Here is a 20,969-nt window from a genome sequence, read left to right on the forward strand (position 1 = left end):
AAGTTCTATCCTATTTTCCTTACCAAAATCGGGATATTTGAGAAGAAATGCGGGAATTGGAACACTCCTAAAATCAGCAATAAGAATGGGGAGAATTTCTAAAAGAAAGAGATGAAAAGATTAGAACTAAACCACCAAAAGGAAACTTACCAAAAAGACACCTTAAGTTCAAAGAACTTAAAAAACCTAACCACAAAACCATAACAAAAGTTAGAACCTGGATGAAGACTAAAGAAACTAAGGAATCGAACAAAATTGAACTTAAGAATAAGAATACCTTAGTTGACCTTAAGGATTGGTCTAACTTCAATAATAAAACACACTAACCCTCACTTCCCAAGTCTTTTACAAAGCTTAATAATGGCAAAGCTTTTTCCCAACCCAAGTGTTTATCACTCTTATGGTCCCACTAGCACCTTGGAGTCTGATCACAGCTGAAGAGTAAGTGGAAAGGCTGGGTTCTAAGTCCTATTTATAGAGTTCTAGGAATAAAAATCTTCTTTTTGGCTTTGAATAAAAATAATGAATTAATTGAAAATATTGAATATTTGTCAATCAGAGGCTGAAGGCTCAGTCAAAACTATCCAGGGCAGGTCTAAGGAGTCAAAGCTTGTTTTTAAATATTATAAACAAAATAAAAAAAAAAAGGATTTAGGGCAATATATCGCCCCTATGTGGCGATATATTGGCTCTGCCCTAGCCTCCATTCGTACGTTCGTGCAACGTCAACGTGTTTTCCGTATTCTTCCTCAGGCGATATATCGGCTCCTAGCTGCGATATATCGGCATACATGAATATTAAGGTTGGATAATTACTTTGACTAAGTCAAACTATGACTCTAACATTTTCTGGTGGAGACTAAAGCTTATATTTCCTTATTTTATCATTAAAATGCTAATTCCTTAATAATCATGCTTATGACAAGTGTCATATTCTTATTGGCTCTATTAAAGCCTTAGGTTATAATAAAAATCATATTTATGACTAGCAATATTAATCAAACCTTAATTATAATTAATATTCTTAAACTATACGTTAAACTTATGAAATCCATAGCTGTTGCTAGGAGTTTCCAACTAAGTCCCAGTTTGAACCAAAATCCACGAAATCTAAAATACTACAACTACTACTAGCTATCTAACTAAGTAAACATTCTGGGACTCTACATGTGCATTCGGCAAAAAAGTCACGAGCACTTGACCCTTGATTGCTATGCATGGCATATACAATATTACGAACATCCTAAGTTCGATGGCCTACTTAAGCAGTCGTTTTGATGTTTCAGGTTTTTCCAGGACCTGCCTCAAAGGTTGATCGGTTAAGACGTGGATGGTGTGGGACTAGAAGTACGACCTGAGTTTTCTTGAGATTAAGATCAAGAAGTATGCAAGTGTTTCTATTAAAATATATCGGGACTCAGCTCCTAGAAGTCTTTTTCTCACGTAGCACACCGGTTTCTGCACCCGATTTTCCTCTTGAACTAATACGGCACTTACCGCATTTTGTTTCATAGCTACGTATAGGAGCAGACATTCTCCAGGTACTAGTTTTGATAGTACGGGGGGTTCAGCTAGGTGAGTTTTCAGATCCTTAAATGCCTATCAGTCCACTCAAACTTTTTGTCTCTCCTGAGCAAGTTGTAATATGGGAGAAACTTGTCAGTGGACTTTGAAACGAAGCGGTTTAAGGCCGCCACCTTTACAGCTAAGCTCTATATTTCTTTACGCAACCTAGGCAAAGACATTTTTAGTAACGATCTGATCTTCTCTGGGTTCGCCTCTATCCCCCTAGTTTTGACTATGAAGGCTAGAAATTTTCCTGATGAAACCCCAAAGGTACACTTCTATGGGTTTAGCTTCATTTCATACTTCCTGGGCACGGCAAAACATTCTTCCAGGTTGAATACATGGTTGCTGGTAGTCTTTGATTTAACATAAATTTCATCGACATACACTTCTATGTTTTTCTCAATCTAGTTAACGAACATTTTGTTAACTAGCCGTTGGTACGTTACATCAACATTATTTAGCTTGAATGGCATAACTTTGTAGCAGTATATGTTATGATCAATCATGGAACTAGTTGTATCTAGAATATGTGTCCATGAAAGATATGAGCTCGTGACCGGCTGTCGCGTCTACCAACTAGTCTTTTCGGGGTAGTGGAAACAAATCCTTAGGACAAGCCTTATTGAGATCGGAGAAGTCAATGCAAGTTCTCCATTTCCCATTCAGTTTTGGGACTAAAACAGGGTAAGGAACCCAGATCGGATACTTTGCTTCCTTGATAAATCCACACTTAAGCAGGCGAGCCACTTCTCTTCTAAAGCTTCTGATCGATCCCTCCCCAGAAGCCTTCATTTTTTTGACTTTATAGGCACAATCCTGTACAAATTCGGAGTATTAATTATTACATTCAGACTGATTCCGACCATATGTTCATTCGACCAGGCGAAGACGTCCAGGTTGTTTATCAAAAACTTGACCAACTCCTTCTTCCTGTAGGTTCCAAGATTTTTCCCAACCTTTACCACCCTTGAAGGTACTTCTGGGCCGATGTTGATTTCCTTGAGCTCTTCCAACGCTTGGAGCTTAAGCCTCTATTCACCTAATCTTGAATCAATGTCGTCTTTCTGGGCAACCTCGTTACTTCCTTCCTGAGGTTCTTCCGCCTCCTGGGCAGTTTCCATTGCTTGGGGCTCCTTTCCTCCTTCAATCACGACCATTGCTTGCTTCCCGGGTTGAGATTTTCCCTTCATGGAAATTCTATAGCTTTCCCTGGTAGTGAGCTGGTCTCCTCTCACAGTATATATACCCAAGGTTGAGGGGAACTTCATCGATAGGTGTCGGATCGAGGTGATAGCCTTAAAAGTCATCATTGTGGGTTGTCCTAAGATCGCGTTGTAGGCGACTGGACAATCAATTATGATGAACTCAAGTATTTTAGAAGTAGTTTGTGTATCATCCCCTAGTGTGATTACTAGTCTGATCGTCCCTATGGCTGTCGTTCCTTCTCCTGAGAATACGTACTGTGTCATTGAGGTTGCCTTGAGATCGGTTACAGACAATCCCATATTTTCTAGGGTGGACTTGAATAGCACATTTATTGAGCTCCCATTATCAACCAATATCCTTCATACCCTTTGGTTGGCGAGTTGAACGGTTACCACCAGCAGATCATTATGCGAGAACTGAACATGGCTAGCGTCCTCTTCCATGAAAATGATTGGTTTTTCATCCAACCGATGTTGTTTTGATAACCACTACTTTGGGATAAATTCATCATCGTTGTGGGCTTTCATCTCCTGTATGTACCTTTTTTCGGCTCCATTGCTTATGCTCGCCAAATGGGGATCTTCGGCGATAGTGGTTATATCCCCTCCTACTATTGGAGGGGGATCGACTTGGTTCCCCTAGTTTGTTTGGGCCTGGGTTGTTCGATCATATATTTTGGAGCTGGATGTGTAACACCCTAGATAACCAAAACCGTTACACTGTGTATTTAAAATAGTGCAAGACTTGCTAATGAAGTCATTTGAGTAAAACGTGATCCTAAATTCATAATCAGGTTAGGGTTAAAAGATTTTGATCATAAACGGTTAATTTTCATTAAAATAGATGTTTCGTACATGGGATCCTAAAAATAGGGTTTAAGAAACAATTTAACAATTCTTGAATGGGAAAATACACATTTTAGCTTCTGTCCCTGTACAAGCCCACGACCTTGGCAGACGAGCAGCTGACAATTACACCTCACCCCTAGAGTTCTCCAACCCATGGTTGGACCAGCTTACCCTTGCCTTTACCTACACCATGTAGCACCTGTGAGCCAAGGCCCAACAAGAAAACCATAGCAGTAATCAATCACAAGACAGTTAACCAGATATTCAATAAGCAATAGCTTCAAGCTGACAACAGTAAACATTTATATTCCACAATTTATCTCAATTAATACGCAAGACTCAAGGTCAATGCCCTTAGGTCGCACCATCTATTTAACCCACTGACTCCGACTCGCTTAGGTCGAGTCCAGTCTTTATCTAGCTAACCCCGGCTCCTAGTGGCCGAGCCGCGTCCTGTGCGCAAATTTTCATCCCTCGACTCTATTAGACCTTTCATTTTCATATGCCAAATCATTCATTTAGCCATACAATAAACATGTTCAAGTATTGGGAAACTCAGTCCTGTTACAACCACTCAAGGGTGCAGTTTTTCATACCTTTAATTCCGAACGGAGATAACAGAATGGTCCCGGGCACGATCCTTAGGCCCGAGCCTTGGAAATAAACCTAGTCACAGTGTCCAATGGGTAATTGTTAACTTCCAATCCAAATAAAAACTTAGGAGATAAAAACCAGCCTCTGGGACCTTAATTTCTACTAAGCCGAGTAGTAGAAATTGTCCTGAGTGCCTAGGTTCGAACCCCCGAGCCTTACCAATTCTAGAAACCACTCAAAGGCTAAAAATCCCTAGGCGGGTCGTGACTTGGCTTAGTGGGTTGAGACTTACCCCCAAGTCAGAGAGGAGAGCCCCAAGCCAAAGGGGAGGCGGGTCACGACTTGGCTTAGTGGGTCGTGGTGCGCCCCCATCTCAGAGACCAACCCAGGCCCATTTGGGCACACGCGTCGCGGCGCTCCAAAGCTAGGTTGCAGCATGCCCTATTTGAACCCGGAAATTTTAGGTTTTTTTTTCTCATGTTTCTCCCAGCCAATTTTCTAGAACTTCACCTCAATAAACCTTCCCAATTAGACCAAATTAGCCATGAATTTGAGACTTTAATTCACCTATTTTAACAATGAAATTCCTAACAATTATACTAAAGCTAATACCCCATTCCAGCAGAATTCATTACCCAATTACTCAGCTTAAATTCTACACTAACAATCCAATACTTCAACAAATTTAGAGTCTAAATCTTACCTCAATTAGCTTCTAAACCCTCAACCACCACCTTCAGTTCTTGAGTGGATATTCTTAATAATAAATCTATATATTTGAGACACTTTGAATTATTTTTGGCATGTATAAATTGATTTAGGTGCAAGTGATATAGTGAATTTAATTGTGCACACACATACAAGAATTGGATTTAAGAGGTAATCATACTTAACATGAATTTCTAAGGATTGTGATTCTAGATTTTTCTTGAAATTATATGTTTGTGCAATCTTTGAGACGATTATTAATTTTGACAAGACCATGGCTTTATATTTTTATTGTTTATGTGTTTAGTTCAGTTTTAGATTTTGTGTTTGCTAAGGGACTAGCAAAATCTATGTGTGGGGGAATTCGATAAGTTCAATTTTGATCATATATTTTTAATTTCCTTAGGCTTAGAAATTGTTAGTTTTTAGTTATTTTAATGATTTTAATTTTGTTTTTGATATTTTGTGATTTTTTGGTATGAAAGAATTTTAAGAGTAAAAATACACTATTATTAATATAAAAATAAATTAAGTTTGAATTAATATTTCTATGACTTGAATTTAATATATTTTTTATTTGGACATATATAATTTTGATCTGATTTATTTGGTTTTATAGTAAAATGTGTAATTTATGAAGAAAATAAAGTATAGAAATTTGAACTAGAGTTTGAGACAGAGTTGGAGCTAAAACTTCACGAGTGATTTTGAGATTGTTCCATCCATATTTTGGAAATTAAGCAAGAAATAGAAGTTGTAGAGATTTTTCTAAGCTTTCTAAAACATGTTGAACTATCTAATTCAATGTTATAGCAAGAGAGATATCGCCAAAATATAATTAGCTGCGTGGGAAAATTCAATTTCTTGAGATATACTAAAATATCATATTCAAACTCCAATTTTGCAACCAACAAGCATATATTTTTACTCTAAATTCAAAAATTGGAGATATCACAGTAATATTAAAAGAAAATTAATATCTATTAGTTTTATTTTATGTTTATGTTTTAAATTTTATTTTGATTAGTTTTGGTTAGTATGAGACTATTATAAATAGATGTATGTCTCTATTTGAAAACACACTCTCTATTCTCTCTTTTAGAGAGACATTCTCTTCTACTCTTTTTCTTCTAGTAAATTTAGTTTTTATTTATTGGGTTGCTTATTGTTAAGGCTAATTTCAAAGCCCTAAATATGATTTATTCATGTTAATAATTTTCATTGGTGTTTTATTGCCTTGTATTATATCACTTCTATTTTTCTAATTGAACGGTATGAATCTTGTGAGATCTTATTAGGTGACCAACTAATTAAGGTTTTCATTATTCTACTCTCATCTGAGGATTATTCACCTAATAGTTTCGGATTCTAAGTAGAGTGATAAATTGCAATTAGGGTATTGTGATGGGTATCTTGATTGTGATGAAAAATAGAACCTAGTATAAATGAATTGCATGCTTAATGAATTTGTTGCATATATTAATCTGTTTCCATAGAGTGTAATACTTTTTCTAGGTTAAAGATATCACATGTTTAATGGGTTTATTGCGTGGTAAAAAGGATTAGCTAAGAGCACTTAACTTTAATTAATTATAATAGGAAAACTGAGATAATTGCTTAAGTGTTATCTGTGGGGTTAATAGTTTAATTGGAAATATAGATCAATGTTATTATTAAAAGGCTTGAATGAATATTTAGTGGTGGAGAATGACTTTTTAACTATTTTAACAATTAACTTTATTTTTTATAATTTTTATTGTTATTTTTATTTTTAAAAATATCGTCTTTATTAATTTTTTCTCTTTTGAATAATAAATTGACTAGTAGTCCTCGTGGGTTTGACCCTTATTTACCACTATACTGAAGGAGTTGGTATAAGGAATAAATAAAATCAATAATTAAATTTGACACGACATACGACACCCGTCAATAACTCACATCATCAAGGCGAGCTAGATATATCCTTTTGTGAATTCAGATGATCAAGAAGGTCAGGATGTGGGTCGGAACGAAGACTTTGTGCAGAGCTCAAATGATTCTTCAGGTCGCTCTCAGACCTGCCTCCATGTTGGCTCTTTGTTCATTAACTTCCGTTAGCGAAACTTACAACCCGTGGCTGAGATTGAGGACTCAGATAATTGGCGCGAGGCCGTGGGACATAGATGTCCTCTGAGGGAGGAAGATTTCTCCTGCTATCCCCTTGAGCTGGAGCGTTCCTCTGCAGGTGAGGTGGTGTCAGATGTGGAACTAGTGATGGTGGGTGTCTTATTAGTGAGGCTATCCTCGTTCCATCGGGGTGCATTAGGTTAGGCCGTCTCTATTCCACCCTGATATTCAGGGTCCTCTGTGCCGGAGGCTTTGATCGCGGAACGGATGGATTTGCTAGGGTGTTCTGCCTCCTTGAATTGGTCCCAGCTCGCCCTATCGGGTAGTTTTAAACATTCCTTGGAACTTGCTCAGAAGGCATGGAGCTAGGGGTCGCAGTTCTGACCGATCGACTAAAATAATGTCGATGGTTCCTATGAGGATATATACACGCCGCTCCAAGATCTCCAACTCATGGTTGATCGACCTTTCCATGGCCCTTACTAGCACCATAGAGCATCTGTGAGCCGAGGTCTAGCAAGAAAACTCAACACATAACATATCACAATTCAATAAAATAATATACAGCTTAAACAAACAGCAGATTAAACATATAGCGGCCTATGCCGATCCCGGGCACTTTACCAGGCACTAGGTTCGCAGTCTTCACCAAGCGAGTGAATACTACAGCCTTAGAGGTCTCTCCCTAACAACCTGCACTCAACGTGCTTAACGCCGATCCCAGCCTTCGCAGTTCCTGGCCTTCGTCATTCTCGACCTTTGCCATTTCGTTCACAATCAATATTCTAGCCTCCGGGACCTCGAATTCTACTAAATAGGGTATTAGAATCCTTCCCGGGCCCTGAAATTTGGATTCTCGAGCTGAAAACCCTAAATTGTTGTAATCCTCTATTTGCACCGTGGTGCCCCCAATTATAGTCGTAGCACCCCAACAATTACGGACGAGGCCTTCTCCAAGTTAGAGAGCTTAGCCTGAATTTTCTTGGACACGTGCCGCGTCGCCCCCTTCCGAGGGCCGCGGCGCTAAGGCGATTCAGCGAATCCCCAAAAACCTTTGAGTTCATGCGATCCGCAGCGCGACCTTGCGAATCCATAATTTCTCAAACATTTAAGATTTCTAAACTCCCAAAATATTTTCCAAACGTGCTCCAAAGCAAGAATTGAGCCCCAAAACACTTTCACTATACTTCGAGTAGTACATAAACTCAAAAATCTACCACTTGAGTTCCAAACCCCCAAAACTCTAAAAAAACAGATAAATTTAAGAATAAAACATGATCTAAACCTTACCTCTGTAATGATCTTAACCCTGAGCCAATTCCCCAGCACTTCTAGCTTCAATCCTCAACAAATCCTACCCCTGATTTCAAAATCTCAGTGATTACTTTAGAATTTCCAAAACCTCACCAAAGGAAGTTAGAGAGAGAGAAAATAGAGAGGTAAGGCTATGGGTGTATTTCTGAGTTTTGGTTATTCCACTGAATTCCTAGGTCTATCCAATAGTACAAAAGACAAAAATGCCCCTATCTTATTCTTAATCCTTCAATGCCACAAAGGGAATTATCGTCATTTGCCATATCCCGCTAATTCTTTGAGTGTTCCTATAGTTCCCAATTTAATCCTCGACATAGCCAAACGATCGCAAAATCACTACCCATTACCCAGTAAATCCCGAACAAATTTTATGTTCCAAAAATACCCTAGGCTCCGCCGAGTCGAGTATTCGACCCCATTGTGATTATTTTTCTATTCCACTCCCTAGGACCGTCTCAGTTCACACATCACAAATATATGACCACATTGTTGTGGTATAAAGCACAACACGCATATAATTCACATTTATGCCCTCAACGGGTCAAAATTACAATTATGCCCCTATTACCCAAAATGGGCCCACATGCATGTTTAATTCACCTAAACATGTTTTTCTATTCACATAATCATTTAATCCACATAATAACATAGTTAAGTCAATTATTTCCCTCCCGACACACAAATTTGGGACATTACAACTATCCCCTCCTTACATAAATTTCATCCTCGAAATTTACCTGAATAACTCACGATATCGATCCCGCCTATTAATCTCAAGCTCCCAGTTTGCCTCTTCCACTTTGTTGTTCCTCCATAGTACTTTTACTAAGGCAATGATCTTGTTCCGCAAGACTTTATCCTTCTGGTCTAGAATCTGAATCGGCTTCTCCTCATAAGACCAATGTTGATCCAGCTCCATGTTTTCATAACCCAGCACATGCGTAGAATCTTATATGTACTTCCGGAGCATGGATACATGAAATACATTGTGAACCCTTGATAAAGCTGGAGGCATAGCCAATCTGTAAGCTTCCTGTCCAACTCATTCCAGAATCTCAAAGGGGCCAACAAAACTAGGGCTTAACTTGCCTCTCACTCAAAATGGATTAACCCCACTCAAAGGAGAAACACGTGATCACCGACTTGAAACTCTACACTCCCGCGTCTCAAGTCTGAGTAGCTCTTTTGTTGACTCTATGAGGTGAGCATCTGAGCTCTAATCTTTTATATCGCCTCATTGGTCCTTTGAACAGCCTCAAGACCTAAGCATTTTCTCTCACCCGTCTCATCCCGATGGATGGGCGATCTGCACTTCCTCCCATACAACATCTCATACGGAGTCACTCTAATAGCTGCCTGATAGTTGTTATTATATGAAAAATCAATCAAAGGGAGATATTTTCTCCAAGATCCCCCAAAATCCAGCACATAGGCTCGCAGCATATCCTCCAGTATCCGAATCGTCCTCTTAGACTATCCATCCGTTAGAGGATGATAGGCAGTACTAAACCGCAACTTCGTGCCCATAGCCTTCTACATGCTCTCCCAAAACTTAGAGGTGAAGGTGGGGTCCCTGTCAGATTCTATTGACCTCTGAGCCCCAAGAAGTTGCATACAACTCAGCATACTGCTCCACCGTATGAGTTGCTATAACAGGCAAAAAGTGGACTAATTTGGTGCACTTATCAATAATCACCCACATAGAATCATACTCTCCTACAGTCTTCAGTAATCCAAGCATGAAGTCCATGGTGATATCCTCTGATTTCCATTCCAGAATCCCTAAAGGTTGCAGCAACTCTACCGGCCTTTGATGTTCATCCTTCACCTGCTGACAGGTCACACATTTGGCCACATAATCTATTACGTCCCTCTTCATCCCTAGCCACCAATACAAAATCCTCAAGTCTTGGTACATCTTCATCGTACCCAGATGTAAGGAATTGGGAGTGGTACGAGACTCATCTAAAATCTCTCCCCTGATAGCAGAATCCATCGGGAAGCAAATTCGACCTTTATACCTTAGTAAACCCACCTTTGAAATAGAAAATTCTTTAGCCACTCCGGCTAAGACATCCTCCCTATGTTTCCTACCCTGTGGATCCTCCTTCTACGCTTCCTTGATCCTCTCAAGGAGTGTGGACTAAAGAGTAATATTGGCTAGCTGACCAACTACCAATTCAATTCCTGCTCTGGTCATCTCCTTAACTAGCTTCTTTGATACCTGCCTCGAACTGAATAACTTCCCTGGGCTCTTCCGACTCAATGTGTTGGCCAGCACATTGACCTTCCCTAGATGGTATAGAATGTCACAGTCATAGTCCTTTACCACCTCCAGCCAATGCCTTTGGTGCATATTCAGATCCTTCTGGGTAAAGAAATACTTTAAAATCTTATGGTCGGTGTATATTTCACACTTCTTGCCATACAGATAATGCCTCGAAACCTTTAGTGTGAATACCACCACTTCCATTCCAGATCGTGAGTGGGAAACCTCTGCTCATACTCCTTTAGTTTTCTCGAAGTGTAGGCTATCACTTTTCTGACTTGCATCAAAACACACCCCAAACCCTGCCTTGAACCATCACAATAGACTACAAACTTCTCACTATCTGATTGAAGACTCAATAGCGGAGCGGTGATCGTTCACCGCTTCAATTCCTAGAAACTGTTCTCACATCTATATGTCCATACATACTTGGTCTTCTTACACATCATTTCAGTCAACGGTGGAGCTATTATGAAGAATCCCTTAACAAACCGCCAATAGTACCCTACTAATCTCAAGAAGCTCCTAACCTCTGGTACACTACTCGGCCTGGGCCAATCTCTCACTGCCTCAATCTTACTTGGGTCCAACAGAATCCCCTCCTTACTCACAATGTGGCCCAGAAATGTTACTTTGGTCCACCAAAACTCACATTTGCTGAACATAGCATATAACATATGCTCTTTCAACCGCTGGAGTACTAAACGAAGATCTCACTCGTGCTCTGTCTCTGACTGGGAGTACACCAGTATATCATCGATGAATACGATCACAAACTTATCCAAATAATATCTGAAGAACCTATTCATTAAGTCCATAAAGGTTGTTGGGGCATTGGTTAATCCAAAGGACATGACCAAGAATTCATAATGTTCATACCTCATGCGAAATCCGATCTTTGGTATGTCCTCCTCCTTAATCCTTAATTGATGATGGCTAGACGGAAGGTCGATCTTAGAGAACACCGTCTTCCCCTATAGCTGGTCAAATAAGACATCGATCCTAGGTAGTGGATACTTATTCCTAATGGTCAACTTATTCAGCTCTTTGTAGTTAATGCACATCCTTAAAGATCCATCCTTCTTCTTGACAAACAACACTGGAGCACCCCATGGTAAAAAACTTGGTCTGCTGAATCCTAGATCCAGTAATTCCTACAACTAAATCTTTAGTTCCTTAAAATCTTCTAGAGCCATTCTATAAGGTGTCCTAGAACTTGATCTCTCAGTGTGGTGCCAACCCTAGCAGGTCTGCTGGGAATACATCAGGAAACTCACATACTATTCGGGTTTCATCTGATCCAACTGAAACAACCCTTGAGGTATCCACTATGTTTGCTAGGAATTCTATGCAACCTTCTTGCATTAGGTCTCTAGCCTTCAGTGCAAAGATAATAGGTACTCGTTGCGCACTCACTGTCCCCATAAATACAAAGGGTATCTCCCCTTCCGGTTTAAAGATCACCATTCTTCCCTTATAGTGTATCGTCGCCCCATACTTTGATAACTAATCCATCCCCATAATCATATCAAAGTCATCCATCACTATCTCAATTAGATCAACAGACAACTCCCTACTGTATAACTCTACTAGAAATGCTCTAACCTATCTCCTAGAGACTACCAGTTCCCCTATTTGCAACAAAGTCTTGAAACCTCTAACATACATATCACAAGGTCTACAAAAATGATCTATCACTCTAGCAGATACAAACAAATCATCTGAATCAATCAATGTAGTAAATGAAGAATCGACACTAGAAATCTAACCTATCACAACCGAGGGACTAGCCTCAGCCTCAGTCTGGGTCAAGGTAAATACTTTGGCTGGAGTGAGGCTGTCACTCTTCTGCGATTCTTCTTTTCTAGAGGACCTAACGTTATCTTGATGTCACGGGCTACCATGAGGTTCAATCCCCACACAAACTAATCCCTCTATGCCATATCAGTAGGCACCAAGTCCGGCGCAAACTTCGCCAAACAATCAAACTTCAGTGCATATTCTGTAACTGTCATTCGATTATGAGTCATATTAACAAACACATCCACCTTCGCAGTTTGAACTGCAACACCTTCGTAGATTAACCACAACTTTTCCCAAGTCATAGTTGTCACATCCCTCCTCTGGGACACAACTTCCCATTAGATGCGTACGTCTTCTCTCAGCATGTAACAAGCCACCTTCTCGTTCCCTTCCATCCTCATGAAATCAAGGATGGAAGAAGTCATATTCATCCACTCCTCTGCCTACAGTGGGTCTAGACAGCCCTCAAAGGAGGGAGGGTGCTGCTTCCTAAATCTTTCATACAAGGGCTCCCACCTATTTTCCATCACATGCTGGGTTGGCACTGGTGCCACAGCCTGTGGAATCTATAACCCAATACCCTGAGGAGGGGCATGCTATCTCAATTCTCAGAGCTCAGCTTCCATTCGTGAAAGTCTTGCTTCCATTTCAGCAAACAACTATTGCTAGTTCTTTGGGGTAGGTGGAGGATCCTGACCCTGGTTGTCATCCTCAGCCACATTGCCGCATAGTCTAATTGGTAGCCGATGCATAGCTTCAATAAGTCTACAATCAATGACGCCGCACATCAGACATGTTATCAACATCCAAAAACCACCTGTCAGTCCCATCAACCAGTCACAAACAACAGATCAACACATCACACACATTGCATAAGTATATAGCAATCAAGAGGTCATGCCCTGGCATCATAGATATATAAACACATTCATCATGCTCTATCTATAATATTCAGGCAAACATGCAACTTAGACAAGCAGTTAAATACATAGTTCATTTAATATCGACCAACCCTGAGTCAAGCTTGTATCTGGCAGCGAGCGTACATGTTTGGTTGATCTTTATGAACCATAAACCTTTGCATGCTCTGATACAAAGTTGTAAAGCTCTACTACCTTAGATTCATTACCATGTGATTTATAAATGTGCCATTAGCTCGCTAATCAAGGTCTTAGGTTGAAAAGTGTGATTAATTTGAATTAAAGACTCATTTGACAACATTAGTCATAAATGATTTGCACATTCATTAAAATCATAAAAGTTATACATTGGGATCCCAAAATACTGTTTAAAGAATGTTTTACAACTCAAAAGTGTAGATATAACCAACCAAAGCAATAAAACCAAATATTACAACATATTCTGCAAAACAACCCCGGTCGTGGCAGCCAGGTACATCAAACATGTACACGCCACTCCATGCTCTCCAACTCATGGTTGATCGACCTTTCCCTTGCCCTTACCTGCACCATAGATCACCTGTGAGTCAAGGCCCAGCAAGAAAACTCAACACATAACATATCACAATTTAATCCAATAATTTACAGCTTAAACAAACAGTAGATTAAAGATATAGCGGCCTATACCGACCCCAGGTGCTTTATAATGCACTAGGTTTGCGGTCTTCCCCGAGCGGGTGAATATTGCACCCTTAGAGGCTCTCGCCCTACCGGCCTGCACTCAGCGTGCTTAGCCCTGATCCCGACCTTCACCGTTCCCGGACTTCAACGTTCTTGGCTATCGCCATTTCTGGCATTCACCGTTCTTGGCCTTCGCCGTTTCATTCACAATCATGCACAACAATGCATAAAATATCATAACATTCACATACAAAATTAAACATAGATAATCGGGCCATGCCCTGCTATACAGGCACCAATAGTTTTCTTATTTGTGTCCCGAGCTGATTGATTGCTTTGATCCTGAGCATGATCCCCTAAACCCAAGCCTTGCGTAAAACCTAGTCACAACGCAATAATAATAAACATCCATCAAGCCCTAAACCAATTAAGAACTTTAAATCAATATTCTAGCCTCTGGGACCACAAATTCTACTAACTCGGCTATATTGGCCATTATCCTCTACTTGCGTCGTAGCACCCCCAATTAGAGCTGCATCGCCCCAACAATTACGGCTGCGACCCTCTCTAAGTCAGAGAGCCTAGCTGGAATTTTCCTAGACACGCGCCGCAGCACACCTTGCCCAAGGCCACAGCGCTAAGCTGACTCTACAAACCTAGAATTTACCCAACATTTCAGAGTTCTAAACTCCCAAAAATTGTTCCAAATGTGCCCTAAATCTAGAATTTTTTCCCAAAACACTTTCACTATACTCATAGCAGTACATAAACTCAAAAATCTAAACAAAAACCTCATTACCATCTAAATTCAACCACTTGACTTCCAAACCCTAAACTCTAAAAAAAATAGAGAAATTTAAGAAAAAAACTTGCGCTAAACCTTACCTCTGTATGATCTCTACTCTGAGACGATGCCCTAACACCTCTAGCTTCAATCCTCAACAAATCCTAGCCTTGATTGCGAATTCTCAGTGGCTTCCTTTAGAATTTACCAAATCTCATCAAAGAAAGTGAGAGAGAGAAAAGAGAGAGGTAAGGGTGTGGGTGTATTTCTATGTTTTGGTTATTCCACAGAATTCCCAAGTCTATCCCATAGTATAAAAGATAAAAATTCCCCTATCTTATCCTTAATCCTTTAATGCCACCAAGGGCAATCCTGTCACTTTCCATATCCCGCTAATTCCTCGAGTGTTTCTATAGTTCCCCATTTAATCCCTGAGATACCCAAATGATCACTAAATCACTACCCATTACCCGGTAAATCCCGAACACATTTTATGTTTCCAAAATATCCCTAGGCTCCCCTGAGCCTGGTATTCGACCCTGTTATCCCCATTTCCTGACGTGGGCCCGGGACGGTGGTCCAGGCCCATGGTCTGGGCATTCAAATGTAGGCCCGGCCCAACCCCGCTTGGCATGGGAATATCCAAGGGGCGCAGCCCTAGTGCAATTCTGGGCCCGAGACGGTGTCTGGGATGGTGATCCAGGACAGTTGCCCGGGAGACGTACAGAGCTCGGATCCCCGCTGAAGTACACGTAAAACGGTCCCGAATCTTGGTAAATATTCCGGGCCTGTGGTAAACGAAGAGGGACAAAGGTAAACGAACCCGGATCAAGTCCTCCCTGTTTACAGGGAAAAGCATTCATGACCCTAAAGCCATCCCACGACACGTGGGGGTTGAACCCACTTTTCACCTCCAGAAAAGGCCACCTCGGGATTGCAAATCACTGTTTCAGACCTGCACTGACAAGTACTCCGACTGGTTTGGTCCCCTGAATCAGCCTTGTTACTCGAACTGTCCAAACCAAAAGCACCATTTTGTCGGGCGAAACATAGTTCTTGGGCCACCCTGTTGGGCCTTAACTAGTCTTGAATTTATGTATGTTTTATCTTTTCTATTGGGCTTCCACCAGAGAAGCCAAGAGCATTCACATCTTTGATGGGCCCGGGTCATACCCGTCCCAGATCCCGTGTTCCCCTGGGCCTATAAATACAAGCGATAGAACACTGGAAAAAGGACCTCTCTTCAACTGAGATATAGTTACTCTGTCAAAAAATAGAGAGAAACTCCATTGTAAAAGACTTTCCAAGCTCTAATACAACTGACTCGTGGACTAAGGCTTATTAATACCCCAACCACATAAAAATCCTGTATTAATCTTCTACATTTTATATCTTTATTCTTAGCTAATATTCATTAGTGTGGTTTCCGAAAACCTCGGTAAACATTTTGGTGCTTTCATTGAGAGCTGAAGAAAGCTAGTGCTAATACCAAGCCTTTACTACAATGGTGAACGCAGGACACACAACGTTCGACCCTAGTAATCCGAAGCAGGGCAATGGAGATCCGTTGCCTTCCCAGCATCTTCCTCAGAATCCGCCTGAGAACGCTCCTCCACAAACTTCTCACCACGACGAGTCAGAAGACTATGAGGGTGGGACAGAATACGAAGAGGAGAATGAGGAGGAATATTATGAAGAGGAAAATGAGGGGGAGTACCACGACGAAGCTGCGGATCCCGAGATCCCCGAAGGAGAGCCCAACCAGCAGGACCTGGAGGTGACCTGACTGAGGCAGCAAGTCCTGGACCAGGAGGCCAGGATCGCTGAGCAAGCGGAGGCACATCGACGGATGCAAGAGTCCCTCCAAGCCCTGCAGGTGTTCATAGCCGCGCAGGGTCCGGCAACCAATCCTACAACTGGTCCACTCCTGAGAGCGCAGCAACCCGCTTCGCAAGCCCGAGCCGGAGGCCCCGAAGAAGCGAGGCATGTCCCTCCCCCGGAACAGTTTCCTTAGCCAGCCCCAGGAAACCCGGACAGGGAGAAGAAGAAGGCCGGTGGAAAGACCCGAGAAAAGAACACCCCCATCACGAAAGCCAGAACCCGTTCCCGGCCGCTCCCTAGGAAAGAGAAGGTGCCCCCCATCCCAGGACGAGGCCACCTGATCGATCCGCAGGGGACGCGGCCGAGGAACGCACGACCCCGGCACACCCCAGGGCGAGACAAACGGGAAAGGTCTTTGCACCCAAGTGCCTCGGTTAATAAAAACAGTCAGGAGCGGCCGCGCAGCGAGGAGTGACATGCCCTTAGTTCAGGGGACGATACGTCCCGGATAGACCTACGTGACGGACTGAACGTTCGGAAGGAGCAGGCCCGTAAGGAAAAGATCCTCCCCCGAGGTGGCGACCTCAGGAACAACATCAACGATAGGAGGAACGAAAGAATTCCCCTGGAGGATGGCGCGGAAAAGCAGCTCATGGAGTAGCTGGTCGCGTTGAAAAAGGTCACGGACCGTTTGGACTGCAAGCAGGAGGGAGCGGATACCGACTCCGATGAAGAGGATAAAGAGCCCTGCGCGAGGCACATCCTGGACGATGTACTCCCCAAGGGGTTCAAGATGCCATGTCTCACCGCCTATACTGGAAACACCGACCCCAGGGACCATTTGTCCCAATGCAACCGGCTCATGACAGTGGCCCATGTCAGCGACGATGGAAAGTGCCTCTGTTTCTCTATCACTCTAGGTGGTCCCGACGAGGAGTGGTGGAAAAGACTTAAGCCAGGATTCATCCAATCCTGGTCCGGACTGTAGTCAACGTTTCCCAAGCAGTTCCTGGCTGCCATGAGGATGGACATGCAGATCAGTGCCCTCGAAAATATCAAGCAGCTCCCCACGGAGACGTGGAGGGCCTACATCCAACGCTTCACTGAAGAAGCCTCCAAGACGAAGGTGGATGACGGACAGAGCCTGGTGGCATTGCAGTCCAAAATCCAGGCGGGGTCCCCTCTCTGGGATGACATGCAGCGTAACAAGGCAGCCACCCTGGAAGAATTCATCAGGAGGGCCCAGGGATTCATCAATTGGGAAGAGGCCCAAATTCAGGCTTTCGGGTGGCCTCCGGCTCCGCAGTCCAGCGCCCAAGCATTCCCGGGGTACGGGGTGCAGTTCCCAGCACAGTCGTTTGCCGCGCCCCCAGTCGCCCCGGGACCGGCCGTTACGCCTGGAATCACCTACACCCCTACGGTGTACGGTCCTGCCGCTTCGGTATATGCCCCGACCCAGTCCACCCACTTCTCCGGATATGGAGCCGCGCCAGCAGGGCACAGCGTCGCCCCTGTCGGGGCCCAGCAGTCACAGGCGGGAGTGACTGAAGCGAACGTGAACCCCTCCCGGGGGAAGCGGTCCGAGCCGGTCAAGAGGGGAAAAAGGGGCTAGGAGCCACAATATTCAGAATACACCAATCTGGTGGACACCAGGGAGAACATCTACCTGGCCACAAAAAGGGCAGTTCACTACCGGAAGCCTAGCCCCATGTTCAAGGGGGGAAGGAATCCGAGGAATACCAGCAAGAGGTGCGCCTATCAATAGGATGTAGGCCACACTACCGAAGAATGTTGACAACTCAAGGATTAGATTGAAAATCTCATCAAGTTAGGGCATCTCCACCAGTGGGTCAAGATGCCCGTGGGAGTCCCGGGCCTGTCAGCGGGCCCCGGACAACCCACGGTTCCAGGAGCGCCCAGGGCATATCCGCCTCACGGAGGGTATGCGCAAGAACCGATAGCGCGGGCCCCTCATGGGGCCCCCGTCGTGCAAGCTCCCGCCCCCGGAATGCCTTACCCATCCGGGGTCGCACCCCCTTGAGTGGATGGGAATGTGGCCACCATCTCGGGCGGACCTCACCTGGGAGGACCGTCTAGGAACGATCAAAAGCACTACCTGAGCGAACTGGACCATGATCAAAAAGTATGCGCCCTTGTCCAGGCACCGACTCAACGCCCGAAGTTGATAAACCTCCCCATCACCTTCACGGAGGACAACGCCCGCAATGTCCACTTCCCACACCATGACCCGCTGGTCATAGATGCGCAAATCGCCAACAAGTATCTGTCTCGCGTGTTGGTGGATGACGGGAGCTCCGTCAACCTCTTGTTCAAACCCACCTTCACCGCCATTGGCTTGACCGAAGCAGATCTGGCATCATGCCTGACCCAGATCTACGGCTTCAACGGGGACGCACTACTCCCCATGGGGAAGATCCAGTTACCCATTACGTTGGGAAGCGAGTTGCAGCACTCCTTCAAGTTCTGCACCTTTGTAGTGGTGGACTGCCCCACCGCCTATAACGTCATTTTGGCCGGCCTGCATTAGTAGAATTAAGGGCCATCACCTCTATCCGACATCTTTGCATGAAGTTCCCTTGTGACAACAGAGGGGTGGGTACTGTCCGGGGAGATCAGAAGAGTGCCTGGAAGTGCTACCACGTGTCAGCCCGGCCAATCTATATGGTTCGGGACGAGCCAGTTGGGGACTTCATCGACCCGATTCCTCCCCCCTGCTGAGAGGGTGGTCCGGGAAGAAGATGACCTGTACCCAAGGATAGGGGACGACCGCGTCCTAGAACCAATGGACAAGGTAGAGGAGGTGTGCATCAGCGACACCGATTCGACCCGGGTCATCCAAGTCGGGAAAAATCTGCCGGGGGATGTTCGGGCCGCCATCATCGCCCAACTTAAGGAGAATTAGAATATCCTGCCCTGGTCTAACTCAGACATGACGGGGATCGACCGCAACATCATCTGCCACGCGTTGAGTATTGACCCGAACGCGACCCCGGTCCGCCAGAAGCACAGGCCTTTGAGGACGGAGAGGGCCGAGGCCCTTAAGCTGGAAGTTGAGAAGTTGTCTTCAATCAACTTCATATGTGAGGCTGTGTACCCCGTGTGGCTGGCCAATCCCATCCTGGTGTTGAAATCAAACGGGACATGGAGAACGTGCATCGACTTCATGGATCTCAACAAAGCCTGTCCGAAGGACTGTTTCCCGCTACCCAGGATTGACCAAATGGTGGATGCTATGTCCGGGTACGAGATCCTAAGCTTCATGGACGCTTATCCCGGCTACAATTAGATCTCTATGCATGTGGCAGACCAGGAGCACACCAGTTTCCAAACCGACAAGGGAATATACTGCTACATAGTCATGCCCTCCGGACTGAAAAACGCCGGGGCAACTTACTAGAGGCTCGTCAATCAAATGTTCCGGGCCCAGTTAGGGTGAAACATGGAGGTCTACATCGATGACATGCTGGTCAAGTCCAAGACATCCGAGAAGCATGCAGACGACCTGGCTGAAGCTTTCGCAGTCATTCAGAAGTACGGGATGAAACTGAATCCCAAAATGTGCACTTATGGCGTTGCCTCCGAGCAGTTCCTGGGCTTTATAGTGAGCTTCCAAGGAGTAGAGGTCAATCCGGATAAGATCAAGGCACTGATTGATATGCCCTCTCCTCGGAAGCATAAGGACGTGCAAAGCCTGACGGGGCGGATATCCGCCTTGAGCCGTTTCGTTTCCAAAGCCACGGATAAGTGCATCCCGTTCTTTAACGTCCTTTGGGGAACCAAAGTTTCGAATGGTCAGTTGATTTCGAAGAGGCCTTTCGAAAACTGAAAGAACACCTGACTCAAGCTCCGATCCTGCAAAACCGGTGGATGGAGAACCTCTGTACCTCTATCTGGCAGTGACAGGGCACGCGATCAGCGCAACGCTGGTACGGGAAGAGGAGAGGACGCAACTCCCAGTGTATTATGTAAGTAAGCAATTGTTGGACGCTGAGTCTCGGTATCCATTGATCGAGAAGCTGACCTTTTTCCTGCTGATGGCATCCCGGAAGCTCCGGCCTTACTTCCTGGCCCACGTAATAAAGGTCCTGACCATCCACCCCCTACGGCAAGCGTTACAGAAGCCCGAGTCATCGAGAAGGCTCCTAAAGTGGGCCATGGAGATAAGTCAGTTCGATATATCCTACGTCCCTAGAGTATCCATCAAGGGACAAGCCCTGGCCGATTTCATCGTCGAATGTTCTGGGATACCTTAGGAAGGCAGTGGTCCCGAGGTCCCCGTGGCGCCCGTCTCGAAGGTCTTTGTGGACGGGGCCTCGAATGAGAATGGGGCTGGGGCTGGGATCATC

The sequence above is a fragment of the Humulus lupulus genome, chromosome 9 (assembly GCF_963169125.1).
Source record: "Humulus lupulus chromosome 9, drHumLupu1.1, whole genome shotgun sequence".
In the NCBI taxonomy this organism is placed as follows: domain Eukaryota; kingdom Viridiplantae; phylum Streptophyta; class Magnoliopsida; order Rosales; family Cannabaceae; genus Humulus; species Humulus lupulus.